The sequence below is a fragment of the Alligator mississippiensis genome, chromosome 3 (assembly GCF_030867095.1).
Source record: "Alligator mississippiensis isolate rAllMis1 chromosome 3, rAllMis1, whole genome shotgun sequence".
NCBI classification, from domain to species: Eukaryota; Metazoa; Chordata; order Crocodylia; family Alligatoridae; genus Alligator; species Alligator mississippiensis.
The window spans coordinates 149,342,604-149,364,869 of NC_081826.1; the positions used below are offsets into that span (position 1 = coordinate 149,342,604).

At 45.9% G+C, this 22,266-nt stretch overlaps 1 long non-coding RNA gene across 1 annotated transcript in view; it reads right to left on the bottom strand.

The window, feature by feature from the left end:
* Nucleotides 1–1,164: 1,164 nt before the first annotated feature.
* Nucleotides 1,165–22,266, bottom strand: part of LOC109283907 (uncharacterized) — a 49,680-nt gene continuing 28,578 nt past the window's right edge. The window contains exons 3-5 of the long non-coding RNA XR_009460508.1: nucleotides 10,767–10,852; nucleotides 2,457–2,993; nucleotides 1,165–2,274 (exon numbers count right to left, since the gene is read on the bottom strand). This is a non-coding gene — a long non-coding RNA (uncharacterized LOC109283907). The remainder of the gene's footprint in view (nucleotides 2,275–2,456; nucleotides 2,994–10,766; nucleotides 10,853–22,266) is intronic.

The window sequence follows — 22,266 nt, forward strand, 5'->3', positions numbered from 1 at the left end:
TCCTCTGCTCGTGCTTGTAGGGAGGCAGTTAGACGGGCCAAAGCTACCATGGAGCTGAGGATGGCAACCCAAGTAAAAGACAACAAGAAATTGTTTTTTAGATATATAGGGAGTAAAAGGAAGGCCCAGGGAGGAATAGGACCCCTGCTAAATGGGCAGAAACAATTGGTGACAGACAGGGGAGACAAGGCTGAACTCCTCAACGAGTTCTTTGCCTCAGTGTTCCTAAGTGAGGGGCACGACAAGTCTCTCACTGGGGTTGTAGAGAGGCAGCAGCAAGGCGCCAGACTTCCATGCATAGACCCTGAGATGGTGCAGAGTCACTTGGAAGAACTGGATGCCTTTAAGTCGGCAGGCCCGGATGAGCTCCATCCGAGGGTGCTGAAGGCACTGGCCGACATCATTGCAGAGCCACTGGTGGGAATATTTGAAAGCTCGTGGCGCACGGGCCAAGTCCCGGAGGACTGGAAAAGGGCCAACGTGGTCCCCATTTTCAAAAAGGGGAGGAAGGGGGACCCGGGCAACTATAGGCCAGTCAGTCTCACCTCCATCCTTGGCAAAGTCTTTGAAAAAATTATCAAGACTCACATTTGTGAGAGCCCGGCAGGACAAATTATGCTGAGGGGAAATCAGCACGGGTTTGTGGCAGGCAGATCGTGCCTGACCAATCTAGTTTCTTTTTATGACCAGGTTACGAAATGCCTGGACACAGGAGTAGGGGTGGATGTCGTATACTTAGACTTCAGGAAGGCCTTGGATACGGTATCCCACCCCATACTGGTGAACAAGTTAAGAGGCTGTGACTTGGATGACTCCACAGTCCGGTGGGTGGTGAATTGGCTGGATGGTCGCACCCAGAGAGTCGTGGTGGATGGGTCGGTTTCGACCTGGAAGGGTGTGGGCAGTGGGGTCCCGCAGGGTTCGGTCCTTGGACCGATACTCTTTAATGTCTTCATCAGCGACTTGGACGAGGGAGTGAAATGTACTCTGTCCAAGTTTGCAGATGACACAAAGCTATGGGGAGATGTGGACATGCCGGAGGGCAGGGAACAGCTGCAAGCAGATCTGGACAGGTTGGACAAGTGGGCAGAAAACAACAGAATGCAGTTCAACAAGGAGAAATGCAAAGTGCTGCACCTAGGGAGGAAAAATGTCCAGCACACCTACAGCCTAGGGAATGACCTGCTGGGTGGCACAGAGGTGGAAAGGGATCTTGGAGTCCTAGTGGACTTCAAGATGAACATGAGCCGGCAGAAGCCATCAGAAAAGCCAATGGCACTTTATCGTGCATCAGCAGATGCATGACGAATAGGTCCAAGGAGGTGATACTTCCCCTCTATCGGGCGCTGGTCAGACCGCAGTTGGAGTACTGTGTGCAATTCTGGGCACCGCAATTCAAGAGGGATGCGGATAACCTGGAGAGGGTCCAGAGAAGGGCCACTTGTATGGTTAAGGGCCTACAGACCAAGCCCTACGAGGAGAGACTAGAGAAACTGGATCTTTTCAGCCTCCGCAAGAGAAGGCTGAGAGGCGACCTTGTGGCCGCCTATAAGTTCATCACGGGGGCACAGAGGGCAATTGGTGAGTATTTATTCACCAAGGTGCCCCCGGGGGTTACAAGAAATAATGGCCACAAGCTAGCAGAGAGCAGATTTAGATTGGACATTAGGAAGAACTTCTTCACAGTTCGAGTGGCCAGGGTCTGGAACGGGCTCCCAAGGGAGGTGGTGCTCTCCCCTACCCTGGGGGGGTCTTCAAGAGGAGGTTAGATGAGCATCTAGCTGGGGTCATCTAGACCCAGCACTCTTTCCTGCTTATGCAGGGGGTTGGACTCGATCTATTGAGGTCCCTTCCGACCCTAACATCTATGAATCTATGAATCTATGAATTGCTCTTTGATGTAACACATCCACCCTTCCTCCCCATTCTATCCGGCCTGTATAGTCTATAGCCCCTAATGTTAACTGCCCTGTTGCGGGATGAATCCCACCAGGTTTCTGTGAGCCCTACTGTGTCCGGGTTTGAACTAGCTATCTGGAGGGCAAGTTCTTCCTGCTTATTCCCCATACTATGAGCATTGGTGTAGAGGCATTTAAGGCCTTGAATTGGTGCGTGTGCCACCCCCTGATTCCCAGGACTATCTGGACCCCTGTTGCTTACCTGGGTACCCCTTGTGCATGTCACCTGTCTTGGTTGGAAGGTGTCCTCAAGTCCTCCTGTGGCCCAACCCCCTGGCGAAGCTAGTTTAAAGCATGCCACACAAGATCAGCCAACCTGGAAGAGAAGACACGCTCGCCTTTAGGAGAGAGGTGTAGCCCATCCCACCCAAGTAAGTACCCTGCATGAAAGTATGAGTCGTTATCCAGGAACCCGAGGCCTGCCTGGTGGCACCAACTTTATAACCACTGGTTGACCTTTCCAATGCAGGCCTCATGTTGCCGTCCACACCTACTCACCGGGAGATTAGAGGAGAATACCACCTGTGCCCTCGTCTCCTTGAGCTTGGCCCCCAAGGCCTCAAAGTCCTTCATGATGCAGTCTGGGTTGCCTCTGGCCACGTCATTTGTTCCCACATGGATGAGAACCATAAGGTACTGGTCTGACGGTCGAATGTAGGCCAGGATCCTCTCTGTGATGTCCTGAATCGGAGCCCCAGGCATGAAGCAGACCTGTCGTGCCATGGGGTTGGGTCGGCAGATGGGTCCCTCTGTTCCCCTTAGGATGGAGTTCCCAATGATGAGGACCCAGCATTTCTTCCTCCTGATAGTCCCTCTATGCACCGTCTGTGTCTTACATAGAGTGGCATCATCCCCGCTGGAGGCATCCCCTTTGTCCTTCTCTGCCACAGCTGCCAGGGCCTCGTATCTGTTCCCCACTTGTACCTGGGGAGCCTCCACCATGCTAGCCTGAGCAGCCCTGGATCTGGTGGACACCTTCTGCCACTCCTGTGTTGAACACATCTCCTGGGAGGACTGTACACTGGATGACTGGTCCTGCAGTGAACAGAAATATGAGTCAATTTTGTCCTCTGTAGCCTGCTCACCTCAGCCTGGAGCTCCTGTACCTGCTCCTCCAGAGCCCTAAGTTGGGCACAGGAGGGACAGGCAAGGGAACCACCAGGCCCACCCCCCTCCCACCGGCTCTGGAACCCCACCAAGCCTCCCCCATAGACATGGGAGCAAGGGGCTACCGACCCTACCAGGAGCTCCGTCTGGGTGGAGGCCTCAGAAGAGCCCAGGGCAGGTGGTGCTGCTGGGGTGGGGCCCCTAGCAGCTGTGTTCTGCGTCCGCATCATGTCCACAGAGCTGAGTCTACTACTCTCACTTGTTGAAGGCACCCTTCTGGGCTGCTACCGCTCAGGCTTGGTGGGCTTCTACCACTCCGTGCACCATTCCTGCCACTTTCTCCCACCACCAGCACACCCAGTTGCCATCCTGCAACCTTGTGACTCTGCTCCAGGGGTAAGCTAGCTATTTCTGGGGGTCCCAGGCCACAGGAAGGCGGTGGGGATGGTGCACGAGATTTTGGAGCTTACCTGCCTCTCCTGTGGGGGGGTGGGGCAAGCTTCCAGGACTGCTCAGCCTGCTGGCAGCTCACCCCCTCTCCCACTGTGAGAGAGGCAGGTAAGCCCACTGTTTCAATTTAAGGAGAACTAAACCAAATTAAACCCCTGTCGCATGTACAAGCACCCAAGACTTTTGTCTCTTTATCCTGTGCCTTGTCCCCTAGCACAAACTCTCCTGGTAACTTTCTTGGCTTTTTGAAGGAAAACTGTGGGCTGTAGCAATTTTTATTAGAACTTTCTCAATTACTAACTTTGCTATCTCCAAGGACTTCAGGGAACAATAGTGCACAAGCAAGAAGGTGGATTGAGTGCTCTGACACATCCTTGCTATCTGTAGTAATTTCTGTAGGTTTATTTGTTTCTTAAGTTTACCCTCCACCTCATTACACAAACTAATATTCACCAGTGAAATCTTTAAACGTGCTCTTTCAGAGAGTGCCATCTTTGATTTTATGGTATTTCCTATAAATTCTCAGCTGTGTTCCTTGTGAGACAGGGACATACTCAGCCAAAATGCGAGTAATAAATTATTCCCACTCCTTTTCATTTCCTTGAGTTTAATTTAACAGTTTGGCTAATACTTTTACAGAGAACATATATATCGAGACCCCTTTGTCTGTGAAATCTGTGCTGTGTAGGTTTTATTCAAATATTTCCAAACCAGAAGGGACCATTAAGTCATCTAGTCGTATCTCCTGTATTCCACAGGCCATAGAATATCATCCAGTTACTCCTGTATTGAGCCCAAAATGTTTATCTGAGTCACATATCTTCCAGATAGGTATCCAGTCTTGATTTGAAGACTACAAGAAATAGAGATAAGCCCCACTTCCCTTGTTGTAATAGTGAATTAGCATTACTGTTATCAAGGTGAGCTTTCCCCCCATGATTTGAATTTGTCTGGCTTTTTATCTTCCAGCCATTGGCTTCTGTTATGCCTTTCTCTGCTAGATTAGAGTTTTTAGTACCTGTTAATTTCTGCTTGAGGTGGTACTAATTCATGATTGTCAAGCCACTTTATAATCTTCCCTTTGATAATCAGATAAACAGATTGAGTTCTTGAAGTCTCTCACTATAAGGTATTTATCATCCCTCAAATCCTTTCTGCAGCTCCCCTCTGCACCTTCTTGTCTAATATGTGAGTACCAGAACTCCATGCAGCATTCCATTATACCACACTACTTGGATTATTGTATCAGGGTAGTTCTCCACATGCTTAGCTCACAGCAAGTTGCCAAATTAAAAACCAACTGCTCAGGTGGCTGTTGCAGTTTTTAATTCAAAGGACCCCTTTTCCATTAGTTGGAGTACCTCATTGTTCCCTCACAGTTTGTTGTGGCTGTATATGCCACCGGCTACTTCGCAAGTCCTCATCTTTGCAAGGTTTAAGGGTATCTGGGTGTTGTTGTACAAAGTTAAAATCATCTCCCTACTCCTAATCACTGCTTCCTTGTTTATACACCCAAAAGATCACATCAGCTATTTTTGGCATGTCTATTTTAGAAACCTTAATCTGCAGAGGTGGCACCATCTGTTTTTCATACAGATGGGCAAAAGCCATGAAATATAACATACAAAGTCTTATCGTTTCCATGTTGCCCTATACAGGATATTTTAGGTATGTAGAATGAGAAATGTTTTTATACAACTCTGGTTAAAAATTAGATCTGATGATCCCATCAGTGCAAGCAGTCTGCACAGGCATGCTCTTCAGACCCAGAATCTGTGCCCTGGACTGTTAAAGGGCTTTGGTGACATCACAGAAGTAGTTACAAGGGAGTAGGGGCTGAGAGTCCTCAGAGCACTCTGAGGAAGGCCTCAGCTGACGTGGGCAACTGGTGGGTGCTGCCTTAGTCAGGGGGGGCACATGCCCCCCCTACAACCAGTCCCGCCAACCAGGGGGTATGCCCCCCAGGCGATCTCTCTACCAGGGTGGGGGGGGGGGGGAGAAGCAGTCCCCCATGGCCAATCCTGCAATGCCTGATCACTGCAGCCACTTCTGTGAGTGGCAGCGATCGGCCAGCATTCGATGGGAGGGCACCGGTGTTCCCTCCTGCCCCCACTGCCCATAACCTAAGTGGAAAGCATGGCTGGTCAGGGGGTGCACTGGCGCTCTCAGGGGGTGTACACGCACCGCCTGTGCATCACCACTGTGGGCTGAGACTCTCATGTCTCCTTTCCCCAAACACCTGCTGGTTTTCTAGCTGTCCTTCTCAGTGAGACCTCTTCTCCATCTTCTCTCCATTCTTCTAAGTGCCACCACCTCTTTCAATCCAAGAACCAGTGGCAAGTTATGAGGGATCTTGCTGGAATCTAAGACATCCTGCTAGCTATTTGGTCTATAGAGGATCTATGCTGAAGGCTGAGATCAAGACATGATTCAGTTTCTTTCAAAATGGCCAGATAGAGGGATAGCCGCCTTCTTAAGAGGGAGACATCTTAGAGTGGGTCATGGACTGAATTTTGGAGAGAGATAGTACCATCCCAGAGGCCCACTTTGTAAATGGGAAAACAGAATCCTAAAGCAATTAAGCAAGTTGCCCACAGTCACAGAGGATCTGTGGCATAGCTGAGGAATGAATCCCAATGTCTTGATTCTCAGTCTAGTGCCTTAAACATAAGATGAGCCTTTGCCTGAGATATACAGACTCCAGTTTTACAATGACTGTAGATGCGAATTGTGCACCCCATACGCACATCTGAAGTTCCTAATTAATAGCTCCATTCAGGGATAACAGCTGTGATTTTTGTAATTGCTGGGGGGAGGCGGGGGGAGGGGGGCAAGAAGAACCCTGGAACACCAAATCTTGTCCTTATTGTAACAAGACATAATAGAAAAAATGCAAGATTACTTAGAATATGTCATAGATTAGTATGCTTGCCAAGAACTGAAAAATATTTCTGTGTACGGAAATTAAAGCTCATTTGAAGTTTTTTTGTTTATAAATTAAATGTGTGTGCTGACGATAACCAAAGGGAATGGGATGTCTGTGAATTTAGTTATGGTGCGAGAATCTGCTTCTGTTCCTTTCTCTCATTTAAATATTTATTATTATATTTCCTGAAACCAGCACATAAAAAATTACTGTGGGATTTATTGCACTGAAGTGAAAAGGGAATGAACAAAATGCTGCAGGGCAGCCATGGAAGATTGTCTCAGTGTCACTAAGAGTTAACATGTTTATTTTAATTTTATTGATGATTTTTCTCTTGCCTAAATGTCAAGAATAATATTAACTGCCTCACTTCAGGCACCAGATTTTGCAAGCTAAGAAGAGGCCTCCTTCTCCCTCTGCTCATACAAACTCACTTTTAGGCATTGCTCTCTAATTCTGTTACACTTCTCAGCGCATATCTTCATGTAGTATAAGTTGGTGTCACCCAGTGAAGCTTCTCTTAGTTATGCCAACTGAAAATTTCGCCCTATGAATCTAATTTACCAGGACTGATTTTTGGATGGCTACATTAAATGAATGCTGTGTATGATTGGACTATGCGTTATTACATTGAATCCACTACAAGAAAACCACAAGATACCAGGATTTGTATCTGGCTGCATTTAAGAGTGTGTGTTGATTAGGGTGACCATATGGGACAATGTGAAATCTGGGACACTGTCCCTCCCCCGCCCCCCGCCCAAGTCAGCAGGGCTGCTGCCAGCAGAGGTGGGGATGGGACAGGTGGTGCAGCTATTATATTACTATTCAGACAGCTAAAGGAGTCAATGGCCTATTAATGACCAATTGTTCTTTACTTCACAGGTGTTAACAATCATTTCCCCTTTTTAATGGTGATTCCACTAATCAAACTAACCCATTTTAGGGCAATTTTGCTGTCTGCTACGTCTTCTTATTTCAAAGCTTATCCCTCTCCATCTCTCTGCCCCGCATACCATGCCTAGGATGCTCATTTTAATTTTCACTGGCCAGCCAGGACCAGCCTCCAAAATCTGGGACTGCCCTGGCCAAACTGGGACATATGGTCACCTTAGTGTTGATTATCAGCAAAACTCTATATCAGCAAATTCCGTTTTACTATAAAGGGACTGTGTGAATCATGTTTGACTTTATTTACTAATGAACAAATGAAGGCCATTCTATTAGGCTGACAGGTAGCCAAGCCATACAAACAGACTGTAGCAGGCTGGGTGACATCCAGGATGTATTCACACAAGAATGTAACTTCCTAAGCACTATGACATTTGTTAGAATATTATAGGCCACAGGTATTGCATCTAAATTTGTTGTTGCAGATGACAGCCCAAAGCACACTTCTAAAACATAATAGTTGCTATAAGTATAGCAATGATGGTGGGACAAGCAAAAGATAGTACTTTGTAGTAGAACCACTATAAAGGTCTATTAAATACCAGTATTTCAAACCTCTGCACCATTTCTAGAGAATGATAGATCTCAGTCTATCAGTCAGTCTTAAGTGTCTGTAAGACGCACTCAGTAACATAACATTGAAACACATAGGGTGTCTTTACATGTCAGGGGGTCAGGGTGTGGTTTGGTGTGCTTTAATTAGAGTGGCTCTCTGGAGCTACTCTAATTAAAGCACCATCAGCATTTTATGTATTCAGTGTCCTGTGCTTCAAAATAGCACCAGGGACATTTTAACTAAAGCTCATTCAACAAGCTTTAGTTAAAGTGCTCCTGCCACCATTTTGAAGTGTGGGGATGCTGAATACAAGAGACTCCAAGGCTGCTGGAGCATGCGAATTAGTATGCTCGAGCAGACTTGATTAATGGAGTCTGCTCTGTATAATGCCTAACATTTATACAGTACTTTTCATCTGCAGTTCTCATTGTGTTTTATAAAATAGGTAAATAGCACCTTTTTTTTACAGATGAGGAAAATGCCTTGCAAGGACATCAAGTGACTTACCAAAGATCATGCAGACATAATAAAGGTAAAGACAAAAGAAACATGCAGCTCAATGAAGTTCAAGTCCAGGACCCTCACTACGAGGCCACATTGCCTGCATTATGCTAGTATGTGTGGCTTTATCTATTGAAGATTGGTTTTCACAAAGAAATGTTGGTTCCATGTTATCTTTGATGGTCTGAATTCTACAGATGAGGAACCTCAGTTGAAAAGTCCCTTTCCTTTTTCTCTCTTGAGAAATTCACCCTGGAATCCATCAGTTTTAACACCCTGTTCATTGGAGTCTTCCTTCTGGCTTCTCTGACACCTGGGGATCCACTCTCTGTCCCTCACAGGAGAGAGATCCCCCTCTACCCCCTGGCTGGGCACAGCAAGTTCCAGAAAAGTTGCAAACCGCCTGCACCAGCCACAGCAGCATCTTTTCCTGAACCCCGACTTTGCTCCAGGTACCTTGGATGCTTGCAGAAGCTCCTGCAAAAGTGCCTCACAACCCCCACTCTTTTCCTGCCCACCTCCATCAGCAGCACAGGCTATTTGTTTCAGGGCAAGCCACTCTGTGGACTCCATGTGGTGAATCGCCACCCCCTGAAAAGCAATCAAAGGGGTAGGGATCTGCTCACAACCAGCCCAGGAGTTTTCAAAGAAGCCCAACCTCCAGGTCTCTCACATCCTAGGCAAGTGTTCTAGCCATTAGGCTGGTATTCAGAAGGTAAACACCTCCATGACCACCTGTTCCTCTGGCTGTATTTTTGAATGAAAGCAAATGTGGTTGCTGTAGCTTGTGCTGAACTCAGTGCAGCTGGTGCATGTGAGGCACATTTGGAATATACTTAGAACAATGGCCAGAGGGGCCTGAGCTACTGTTTCAGCTTTTGAACCAGGATGGTGCCCCTGGCACTCAACCTTGACCCATGCCTCTACTTGGTGTGCCAGGGGCAGATGGCAGGGGTGCTGTGGCGGGCCTGATCCTAGTTGCTGGCAGCAGGTGAACGTGCACCTTTGGGTGCATGCTGGGGGAAGGGCCAGGGTTATTCTGCCCTGTCCCCTTCCCTGCCATGCACCCTGAGGTGCATGTGCAGCTGCCACTGGCCACAGAGCCCAGGCTGCTCACAGCAGGCAGTGGGCAGGCTATAAACAGCTGCACCAGTGTCCAGAACCCCAGCACCCCCACTCCTCTCCCGCTGTCTGCCCAGAGGTCCACTCTAGACCCCCAGTGTATCTGTCTGCTGCCTACCACAGCTGCCTGGGCCCTGGGCAGCTGCCAGGCTGAAAACAGCTGCACTGGTATCCAGAGTCCTGGCACTGGCTCTGTGGCAATGGCGGCTACACGCCCACCTGTAAAGGGGAGGCTGGCCAGGGTCCACCCAGCCCAGCCACTGCAGTGTCAGTGCAACTTCAAAGGCAACTCCCTGAGGGCCTGCTTGCTCCTTTCTGCCCTGATGTCTAATTATAGTGCAAGCCAATGAGTGGTTGGGCTGCTCCCCTTGCAGGCTCTGCCGAGTGAACCAGAGGGGCCAGGCAGCAGCAACAGCACCCAGCAGAGGCAGCGGGCAGGGTTGGAACCTCGGCAGCTGTGCCCACTCTGCCCCACCTTGGGTTTCAGCCTCAGCTCCGTCACCCCCCTGCCACCCCACATCCCCCAGGCTGAGATAGCTGGCTCCTAGAAAGGAGAGGAGTGTAGCGCAGCCCACCTATGCAGTGGTCCCTGCCAGGGCATGCAGACATGGCAGGGTATGGGAGCAGCAGCTGGGAGGCTGCAAACAGCTGCACCAGTATCTCGAGTCCCGGCACTAGCTCTGAGGTGGCAGCTGCATTTTTGCCTCCATGTGGACAGTGGGGGAGAGGTTGGGATTGTGCTGCCCTGGGCTCCTCCCCTGCCATCTGTACTTGCAGCTGCTGCCACCAGGGAGTCAGTACTGGGGCTCTGGACAGCAGTGCAGCTATTTGCAGCCTCACAGTTGCCTGTCACAGCCGGCCCAGGCTCTGAGCATCTGCCACTAGCCATGGAGCCTGGGCTGCTTGCACCCTCCTGGCTGCATGCTACAAGCAACCCAGGCTCCATGGCCAGTGGCAGCTGTCCAGAGCCTGGGCCAGCTATGGTGTGCCAAGCAGAATGGCCTCATGTGCCATGTTCTGGCATGAGTGTTGAGGGTTGCCAACCCCTGACTTAGAGTGTTGCTCAAATGTGTCACCTTCAAATCTCAACTGGAGTGCTTGAGACTGTGAGCTGAGCTGGCTCTATTTTGCTGATGTAGCAGAAGGGCAAATAAACTCCAAATGCTGTAAGTGTTGAGTCTCTGTGGCTACATACCTTGCATTTGTCCTGGGAGAAGTAATTTTATCTCTGGATAAAGTGCAGTTGTTCAGATGTCCATGTCCATTGTCCTGGGACAGATCCTAAAAAGGTTCATGGAATAGGAAGTATTAACAGTTTGTCTTGTGACATCATGAAATGCATCTGAATGGCTGGCCTGGGACTGCATCATTGAATCAATGGCAGAAAAGCAGCAGTGCATTCAGCTGGTCAGTAAACCTTGATTGGAAGGGCAATGTGTGTCCATGCCAGTCCTGGGACTTTTCTGTTCTGGCACAAATACAGGCACAACTTTCCCAGGACAAATGCAACATCTGTTCCTAGCCTGTGTTCACAAGCACTGATGAAGCAGCAAGGATTTTCCTGCATTCTGTTACTAAAACTGACATGACTTGTTAGGGAGGAGGAGGAACAAAGTGCAGCATGTCCCTGAGATGTTGTAGGAAAGGAGCAGCCTGCTTAGTGAACTGTTGAATGGCATGCATCCACAACCACATAAATGAGCAGGAAAAGATGTGCCAAATGAATGGAGATGGCTGTGTCTTCTGTCAACTGTAAATTCATTAAGCCAAATCCTCCAGTGCTTTGTACAGCATGTGGTTGTTCATCCCACTGTAGATGCTGCTACCAACTCAGGGAAGCAGCAGCTTTTACTCACTTTGCACAGGCCCAAACCACTCTACTGGGTGCAGAGCATTAGAAACTGGCTCATATTGGGTCTGATTTTCACTTCACTTGTGCTGACATTATGTCAGGAGAAAAAAACAACAACAACAACAACAACACAGAACTACACCAGCCTAATTGAGACTAACCCTGGATTTCTTGCAGATAATGAATGCTTTTTAAACCACAGACCATAGCAGAGACCTCATCTGCTCTATCCACTTTTAATATGGTAATAACTCGTTTGCTTTCATTCATTATTTTATACGGAATCTGTGGACAGCAGCTTCTTACCTAGGACTTACATGCATTGGAACCAGCCTTCCTTGCTACAAAGTTCCTAGCTTACACACAAAATTCTACATTTGTCACAAGCATTCGCAATCAGTGTGTTTATATTCTTCACATTTTGGGCCCTGAAAATTTTTTGTCAGGCACATTTATTTCTAGTGACAAAATGGGGTGGGAAATGTACTATTCTGGGACCTGAGCTCTGAATTATTGTAATAAAAATGTGACGTGTGACAAGTGCAGCCTGGTGACTGCCTATAATTAGGATGTGGGGATCTTGTTCACACAGGATGTTCTCAGTTTGTAATACATTTGTGCAGCCGGCACACCGCACCTTCATTCTGGTGGTGTCATTCAGGAGGATGTACACTAATTGGGTTGGGTTTGGATAACTTGTTATCCTTTTGTGACTGTTTTGTCCTTCCAAACCACTATTTTTGCCAAGGAACTTATGACAGGACCAAACCCTAATGCTGTTGGGTGGATGACTGCTATGTGCATTAGCAGCAAAAAAAAAAGTTGTGCACTGCAGACCAGAATGTTGTATAATTTGGGTAACTGATAGTGTTTGCTGAGCCTCTGGAGGCTGATGGAGAAAGCCTTATGGAAACGGTCAAATGTTGCACTAATTCACAAGAATGGACTGCAGGCTGTTTCTGGAATATTAGTGAACCCAGCTTTATTTGTAAATTACTACTATTTATTTATTAATTAGCTGTTGTTTAAATTTAGTAAAAAGAAGCCATACATTATTCAATCAGAGCCAGAATTTGGCACCCTTATACATATTGAGTAGCACCGTACTTTGTGAAAATATTTAGCCTTTAATTTGTATACAGTAAAATCCCTGTTATCCAGCATGAGTGGGGAATGCTGGGTGGTAGTTATATAAAAATTCTGGTTATCTGAGGCTGATAATGCGGAGCAGGGGGCGGGAAAGAGAAGGGGGTGGCAGTGGCCACACGCAGAGTGTGTGTGTGGGGGGGGGGGGGGCAGGATGGCGATGGCAGCTTAGGAAGACGTGGGAATGAGGAAGACTTTGGAATGAAGCAGAGAGAAAAAGAAATCATTTTCTTATCCCACTCCATTAGACTCTGCTGCTTAAAATTCAGTCACCAAAACTGCTTTTCCTTTTTTCCTTTTCTAATTTCTCTCCATTTTTTCACTCTATAATTTATTACATCTGCTCCCTGCCTTTAATCTGGTGAAAGAAGAATTGGTATAAGTTCTTCAAACCAGTGGAATTCTTTCCCCACAAAAGGAGAACTGCTGAAAGATGTCAGTACTATCAGCAAGTCAAAGGGTTTGTTGTTTGACAAAAATCTTTGATTTATTTATGGATCAGAAGATGCTGGTATTGTATATAGGGTGGTTGTAGCCATGTTGGTTTAAAGGACATTGGGAGACAAGGTTCTTTGGACAGATGTGATATCTTTTATTAGACCAACTAAATAGTTGGAAAAATTGTCTTTTGCAATTTGGGGCACAAATGCCCTTCTTCAGGCATAGGGAGAGTCTGTTGGTGTTTGTGTCCTTTCCTCAGTAGAATAGAAGCCAATATGCAAAATACAGGCCTGTGAAAATGCAAATTCATGGCATTGAGGATATGAGGGAATGGGAAACAGTAGGTGCAAGACAGGCGGGACACCTATTGTCTCCCATTCCCTCAGATCCTCACTGCCATATCTTTGTATTTATACAGACCTGTATTCTGCATATAGGCTTCTATTCTACTCAGGAGCACACACAAACACCAACAGACTCTCCCTACACTTAAAGAAGGGTGTTTGTACCTCAAAGCTTGCAAAGAACAATTTTTCCAACAATTTAGTTGGTCTAATAAATGATAACACATCTACCCAAAGAACCTTGTCTGGTATTGTATGTACATTTTAACAATCAATGTATAAGCACTGCAAAAAATGTAACATGTAGAATATTTTTTTCTCCTCCCTGAATTGCTGAAAATGTTTTTCTGTCACTCAGTCATATTGACAGAAAAATGTCGATATTAGTGAAAATTCCAATAGATTCACTTGGATGAAAGGGACCTATGGGTAGTATCAACCATTGCATGAACATGAGCCAGCAGTGTGATACTGTGGCCATCAGGGCAAACAACACGCTGGCATGTATTAACTGTTGCATCTCATGCAAAACAAAGGAAGTGATATTCCCACTGTACTCTGCACTGGTGAGACTGCAGCTGGAGTACTTTGTCCAGTTCTGGGCACTGCACTTCAACAAGGATGTGGAAAAACTTGAGAGGGTCAAGTGAAGAGCCACCCATATGATCAGGGACTTGAAAGACAAGCCATATGAGGGGAGGCTGCGGGACTTGGGTCTCTTCAGCCTACAGAAGACAGGGCTGAGAGGGGACTTGGTAGCAGATGACTGCTACATCAGGGGAATACATCAAGGGCTCGGTGAACAGCTGTTCACCAGGGCACTCCTGAGGAAGACCAAGAGCAATGCATACAAACTCCTGGAAGGCCACTTCAGGCTCACTTCCAGGAAAAACTCCTTCATAGTCAGGGTGTCCAGACTGTGGAATAAATGACTCCACTGGTGGTGCAGTCACCTACCTTGGAAATCTGCAAAAGGAGATTGGACAGGTGCCTTGCTGGGGTCACTTGACCCAGCTGTCTTTTCCTGACAGTGCAGGGGGACTGGACCTGATGATCTACAAGGTCCCTTCCAGCCCCTAACAATCTATGAATCTATGAACATGTAGTGCAGGGTTGCCAGCCCAAGACAACTTTTTTTACTGACAATCTATAAACTTCTTACTGACGATCACACTTTTATACTGACATATTTTTACTGACATAAGTTTTATACAATGTAAATGCAACCCTTCTTCTAGGCCCTGAACAAGGGCTGGGTTCAAATTTAGGGGTTTAACACCAACCAGTGTAAAAAAAGTATAGTTGTCAGTAAAAAAAAAAATCTTGCAGATTATCAGCAAAAAATTTCTTGGGTTGGCTACTCTGCTCAACTGCAGCAATGGGTTTATGCTGTGCTGCCCCCCCCCCACACCTTATTCTGCACCCCCCCATCCTAGCATGGACCCCCAAAGAAGAATTACTTTGCCTACTTGTGACTCAGCAGTGTTACAGGTAGGCAACCAGATACAGCTGCAGGGGCACATGTCTGGAGAAGGGGGGGATATGGAGACTTGGAGGCTCCTATAGGCTGCAGAGCCCTGAGAGACTGCTCCATGCAGCGTGGTATGCTCCTGAATAGATACCGAGTGGTGCTGTTGTACTCTGTCTGTCTTTCAAGGCTTATCTCTATTTTTTTTATGACAAGGGATATCTTCAATCAAGCTCTGGTATCTTAGTCTTTTCTATGGATGCCTCAGTTTTTGTAAGGCCTTTATGGACAGGTATATTTAGCTTGCTTTTATACAGTCTGTCTTTAAATTCATAGACATTTTCTTAATGTGGTGATCCAGCTAAGCAAGTTTATTAGTTCCTTTCTCAGGGGTGCTAACCTGCTTTTCAGATTATTTTACTTAGTGATTGTAACAATAGCTAGATTGTGGGGAATCTTCCCTGGTTTTCTGTGTCCTTTCAATCACAGTTTAGACCAGGTAAATTTAATACCAAGGGAGGAGCCTCAAGCTGTTATAGTTAATTTCTTCTGGGAATCAAGGGTTATGTCAAAGCTTGAGCAGTACATTTTTAACTACTGTGGTTGTTACAGCTGCCCTACATTGCCTTATAAACAAATTCAAATGTAGCACTATTTCCTTTATGTTTGCAGATTTTGTTTACACAACAAAAACTTACTTAGTGTGGCTTAGTTCCAGGTGCACCTGTCCTAGATGACTTTAGAATGGCAAATAAATGCACACTCTTAATTAAAAACTAAGTGAAACTAAATTTGGGAGAGTATCTATCATCAGCCAAACACAAAAGTTCCTGCCCATGAAAATAATTTTGCAAAATAAATAAAACATTGTGTATTTGCGTAGCCCTGGAGAAATAGTTTGAACAAGCATAAAACAGGGTTTAAAAGGAGGCATGACTTTGAAAACAATACAAATACGAGGAGCAGCCTACATGTTCAAGGCTAGCAATTTCAACTGCTCTTCATACCACACACACTCAAACACTCTCCCCACCATCGTGGCCCTATTTACACTCCAGGCCACATGATATTCCCCCCAAATAGTTACAAATGTCAGCTACATACCAGAACTGAAGTAAAGTTTTACCAATACATGTGTACAACACAGGTATGGTAACAGGGAAAAAAACAGCACTCCTGTAGATAGTCTATCCAAACCAGCTGCGGCTAACTCCTATCTGATAACGTTTCCAAAAAGAACTTATTTATTTGTGCTCTTGCTAAATTCCATTAACTACCACCCTACAATTTCAAGCATTAAGACTACCAGATGAAAAATGTGCACAATATTTTGATTTGGGCAATGAGTTGTTTGACAGAGCAAAGATTAAGTTTCAGTTCCATATGTGATCAGATGCTCAGGTGATGGATGTGAGATAAATATGTTTATGGACAGATACAGATACGCCTTACTAGGCAAGTAGTCTCATAGCCAGTATAGTTAGTGTGATACTATGACTTGAGAGGAAGGATGGTCCCTTAAGATGACTAAAATGTGAAACTGTGGAACAAGAAACATCCATAGACTGGATTATATTAACCATGCTTTCAGTAGAGACTATAGATTCTTTAATTCAGGTATCCTTCAAGCTGTTAACTGTTTTGTTTATCCCTATTGTTCTTATCAACCTACTTTTTGATTCTCTCAGCAATATCCATCCCCCTGAAAGTCTGTTCATAGCATCTGATAAAGTAGACTGTTGCTTCCCTGAACCAGTTGGTCAACACAGATAACCACCTCTTTTCTCAATAGTAACATTTCCAAAGCCAGGAAGCAGCATTGTAACACTGATGTTAATGATGCACTGCTGGCTACCCTAGAAAAATTCTGGGTTTACTCTGCAGATGTCTCCATTCACACTGCAGAATATACAGAGTCACTAACCACTGATACTCTCTCAGAATCTGATCCTCAATTGATGTAAATCAGCATTGACAAAGTTACTCCAGTTTATGCCAGCCTTGGATCTGACCCAAGAAAGTTTGCACTATTTAATTCCAGTTCACTGCAATGATAGAAAAATGAATCTCCATAAAATATTGCAATGTGAATCAGTAAGAGAGTGGTTGTCACTGGCAGAGAAGCATGGTAGTTTGAGAGTAGAATCAAGGTCATTTGCTGGCTTATGCTCAGAGAGTTGACATTGGCTTTTATCCTGACAATTGGGCACTGATACATCAACCATCTGTTATGGTTTAGACAGGATTCTGTATGATCCAAGATGACAAAGAATTGGTAGCATCAGTTGTAAATGCATCCATCGTATTTCGTGACATTGTTAGTATGTTTATGAAATTTGTATGGCAGCCAGTGCACGGTTCAATAGAATAAATGTTGTGTTTGACAGGTACAATGAGGTTTCTATTAAAGCTGGAACTGGCCAGAAGTACATAAGGGACACTTGTTTAATGAAAAGGGTATCAGAAAACAGAATTCATGTCCCTGCCAAGCAACTGGACGAATAGCTTTGTCCTGAATAAGAAAAAAAAAAAGCAGAATGGGCAAAAGGTTTATTTGTGAACAACTAAAGGATACTGTCATTTTGTCACAAAAAAACTCATTCATTTTGAGGAGAGTGAATTCCAGTGTGCTAGTCTAAAACAAGGTATTAGATACCAATAGTCCTATAATGAGATATTATCTTAAGCCATGTTTACACTGGTTTTCGCCTGTTCAAGGGAAAAACATGTAGTTATCATTGTGATGACATACCTTGGTGAAAGGATATACAGTAAGCAGAAAGGTCTTCAAGAAAGAATATAGGAAGTATCATCCTTGACAGAAATTGCCTCACAACAGTGCCAATTTTGATTCCAAGGGCAAGGCCTGCTTCAGCACATCAAGAAAATTAGCTGTGTTAACTTGCTTCTGTAGATATCTGTTGTTCAGTGGTAGATGACATACAGCTGTTATGGAAAAGCACCCATCTTTGCTTGGGTGACAGCGCATTCCACTAAGCTTTGATAGTTCAGACTAGAAAGCCCTGGTGATTATTCATATGTTTCATTCTCTTAAACAGGGATATCCAAAATAAAAGATCTAGTGCAGGTTTGGCCAACCTGTGGCATGCTTACCACAGCTGTCACAGGCAGTCTCTGTGCATGGCACGTGGCAGATCAGAGAGGGGGTTGGTAGCAGAGTATCAGATAGAACATGGAGAAAAAAGCAAAGCAGTAGATCAGGCAGGGAGTACAGACAAGTAGCCTAGCAGAACAATTATAAGAAAACTAATAAAATGCTTAACCTGTAAGTACAATAAGTAAATATGGAACTATGCAGTACTAGTAATTCATACAGAAAGAAGAACAGCAGATTGGGTAGAAGATTGGAGTGGCACTCTGGGAAGGCCTGGGGCTTAATTTATGTCATGGCTGCCAAAAAGGTTGGCCCACGCTGATCCAGTGCTTGTACAACATAATGGCAAAAATGTAACCCAGACAGTAGGCCAGTCAAATATATTTATTCTATTTGCCCAATTTCTACAGCGGTCTGTCAGGAACTTGGACAGCAGAACTGAATGCTACTCTTGGACTTTTCTAGGAGCCATGCTCTTAGCATGCTAGCCAAAGTCATCACCCTCTGGCACAGGTGTAACACCTGTAGGATAGTATACTTTGCATCACCTAGCCAGTTTGTGGCAGGAGGGAGGTAAACTGACTGTTTGTACTAATAGGCAAGTGATATTTCTTGTTAAAGGGAAGCATCTATGGGAGAAGGCCACTGTCGTGTCTCAAGCTATCATGGTGTATAACCATTTTTTGTCAAAATTCTATCAGATCCATTGCCACAGCTGGATCACTGAGTAGCAGGAGTGGCCAGGAGTGCACTGTTGGTTACAGCAATTCCTCTCTGATACACACTTCATAGCAGCCATGCCTGCCTTTGGCACTTGGATGGGCCATACCAGGCTCTTCAGCTCTCATCCTTTGGCTTTGGAAAAGTCATAACAGCAGAGTGGCTTAAACATATTATCACAGTCACATCACAGAATCACCAACTATCAGTGTCAGAATTGGAGGTCATATCTAAAAGAGAAACCTGAACCTTGCCTGTTCTCAGAAGAGGAATCAAGCTGTGGAGTTACCACAGCTTCTATATCATGTCTCCTCCAGTGGAACCACAGCAGGTGTTCTGTAGCAAGGAAGAATAGAGCAGAACCTGAGCAATTTTAGCTGAAACAACATAAGACGAAACAAATTCAAGCCTGGGTGTCAACATTGTGGCTAACAGTTCACAATTAGCTGTAATAAGTAGAATGGGCCTGTAGTTGTTGTGATGCCTATAATATAGCACTCCCCATATTTCACTCATTAGGATTCTTCTAATCTAAACAATCACATTGCTCCTTAAGGTCCATCTACAAACCCTTACACTCATAATTCCATTTGCTTCAGCGGGATGGTCTGTGGAAATAAACACAATACGTAACACTCTTAGTAAGAACAGGTCCAAAAATTTTAGATAAAACTGCTAAGAATTAGGGATGTATGAAGCGGGCCCTATTTGATTCAGATTCAGCCTGAATCAGGGACAGTGATTCAATTCATTGATTCGGATCACTGTCCCTGATTCAATTCAGCCAAATCCAAATCTGAAGATTTGATGCCGATTTGGAGAATCAGCAATTTGGATATAGACACAGCTTTAAAAGTTTTTTCTGCATACCTTGAGGTACCAGGTGCGGTTTGTGATCGCTGCGATGCTGAGGCACATGGAGCGTCCCACAGGAATGGCGGGGGGGAAAGGAGGGGTGGTCCTCCACGCACCGCCTAGCAGACTCAGAAGTGGACTGGAAGTATTTCTGGTCTACTTCCAGGTCTGCTGCCGAGCATGCTGGGGAGCCCCCTGCACTCCTGTGGGACATTCCATTCACCCCAGCATCACAGCATTCACAAGCCCCTGCTACCTAGAAGTATGTAGACATAGCTTTAAATGTTTTTTCTATGTCCAAATTTCTGAATCTTTCCTAATCTCTCCGAATTGATTCAGAGGGTTCCAATTCAATTTGAAGAGATTAAAGGTTCCTATGATACAATTTGGATTTGGAGATACGGCCACCGAATTAGATAATTAGATAAGCATCTAGTTGGGGTCATCTAGACCCAGCACTCTTTCCTGCCTACGCAGGGGGTCGGACTCGATGATCTATTTGGCTCCCTTCCGACCCTAACATCTATGAATCTATGAATCTATGAATTAGGCCGAATCTCTGTTGAATTGAATCAGGGACCAAAGTTTCGCACAACTCTACTAAGAATCTCTCAGCTCCTGGCATTATACCACTGTGGAGAGACTCTTTTATTTCATGGATTTTAAACAACCTGGCACAAGAAAAGAAAACCTTTCCAATACTCCTGCTAAATCTGAGTAGCAATTTCACATCCTTTGGTTTCTAATCAAAAGAGCAAGTGTTTTGTTTTATATGAACTTCTCAGAAATAGTCACTGGCCATAATATCTGGATCACTCACTTGCCATCACAATTGTCATGCTGATTAAAACTCAGCCTCACTGATGCCTGGAGCAGGGCAAAGCAATCTGTGGTTACAGTCCTGCTGGAGAAGGAAGGCAGACTAGGGACATATAATCTGGCACCTAGGAGAGTTGCATTCACTTCTCTGCTCTGTCACAGACTTCCCATGTGACCTGGGGCAAATCACCTAGCTTCTCTGAACCTCAGTTCCCCATGTATATGTAACCTTGCTTATGTTCTGTATATATGACTATGGTTCTGTTCATGGGCAGATGTAGGATTTTGAAAATAGGCATTGCAGATGGTATGGTCCATAGCTGCATGGAATACAGCACACTATACAACTTCAGAATTTAGTGGCATCCCATTTAAAAATAGAATATAAATATAGTATGAATATTATAATATAAGCATTACATTCTTGTGATATTAATGAATTGTCATGTAATAGACAATGTAACATAAGTAAAATGGTCACCCCTTCAGGCTGCTTTCCCAGCTCCGCCTGGCCCAGTATGTGTTGGCTTCCAGTGTGGCACCTGGGCATGGGTCCAGGTCACTGCTAGGGACTAGGAATCACCGGGCCAATTTCTGGCTTTATTTTCCCCAGGTTATGATACCCCCTGAACTCCAGGCCTGGAGTACAGCGGTCAGAGCCTGGGACCCAGTGGGCAAGGATGAGGTTGGCACGTGAAGGGCACTGAGGGAGTCAGAGGGACAGACCAGCAGAATGCATGAGGGTCAAGGCAGGGAGAGGAGGGAGGAGGACCAGAGTGGTTGGCACTGTGGAACCCTGGATAGATGTGGTATCAGACTAAAATTCTTTAGGTTACAGCACTTTATCAACCATCTGTACCATATCCCATTGCAAATCAAGATATGCTGCATTCCCCCTTGCATCCCAGTCTCCCCTCACTGTGTGGCTTGCTTGCCTCAGTTTATGCTAATCTGCTATAGGCAAGCACCAACCCAGCCCCATCCCTGCGCTGTCACTGAGAGGAGATAGAAAAGTCTCCACCTCCTCTCTGCATGGCCAGGCAGCGGGTGAGGGAATGGAGCCCCGGTGCCATGCAGTCCCTCCCCCCAGATTAGTGGGTTGGGTTTTGGGGGGGCAGACTGAGTCCCTGTGGCAGAGGGGCTCTGTTCCCCCATCCCCAGTTCCTGGCATGGTGAAAAGCTGGGCCAGGCAGCCCTCTGTTGCAGCTGCTGGCTGCATCTGTCAAGAGGATGGGGCAGGGGGGAGAGAGCCCCTGTGACACACAAACCCACCCCCAGATTGCTGGGTTGAGTGTTGTGGCGGGGAGGGGGGAGATAGGCAAGGTGGGCTGCTCTGTGGCACTCCGCATGGGGCCAAGCCCCACCCTCCCACCTGCAACCACTCTGCACTCCCGCCCTGCACTTGAGCCTACAACCACCCTGTGTTCCTGCCTGCACCTGCCTTGGCCCCAGCCAGTGCACACAGCTTCCTGGCAGGGAAGGCACCCACTTGGCTGCCTGCAGGTGGCTGCTGATCGCACTGGGTGTGATAGTACCACTGTCCAGCAGAGAGCACTTAGGGATCGTTAAAGTGCAATTAATCCTTAAATGGAACATGAAATGCGAACACAGACAACTCTGTCCTAAAATAAAAGTCTAACTTTATTAGCACAACAAGTATTATCTTAGCAGTTTCTATATTCAGAGAGAGAAAAGCACATAGTACAATGATCTCACCCAATCCCAGATGTTGCTTTGCTCAACAGAAAAGACAGCCACTCAGTTCCTAAATCAAAGGTGCGTTGTTGGCTGGTGTTACCAGATTTGCCCATCACTTTGGGGTGTGCTCATTTATTAGGGTTACGTTTCTGAGGTCTCTGTAATTCTATCAATGTGCTGCTTGTGTTCCTTGTGTTTCTATACGGAGCTGTATCTCTCCCTTCTGCAAGTCCTCAC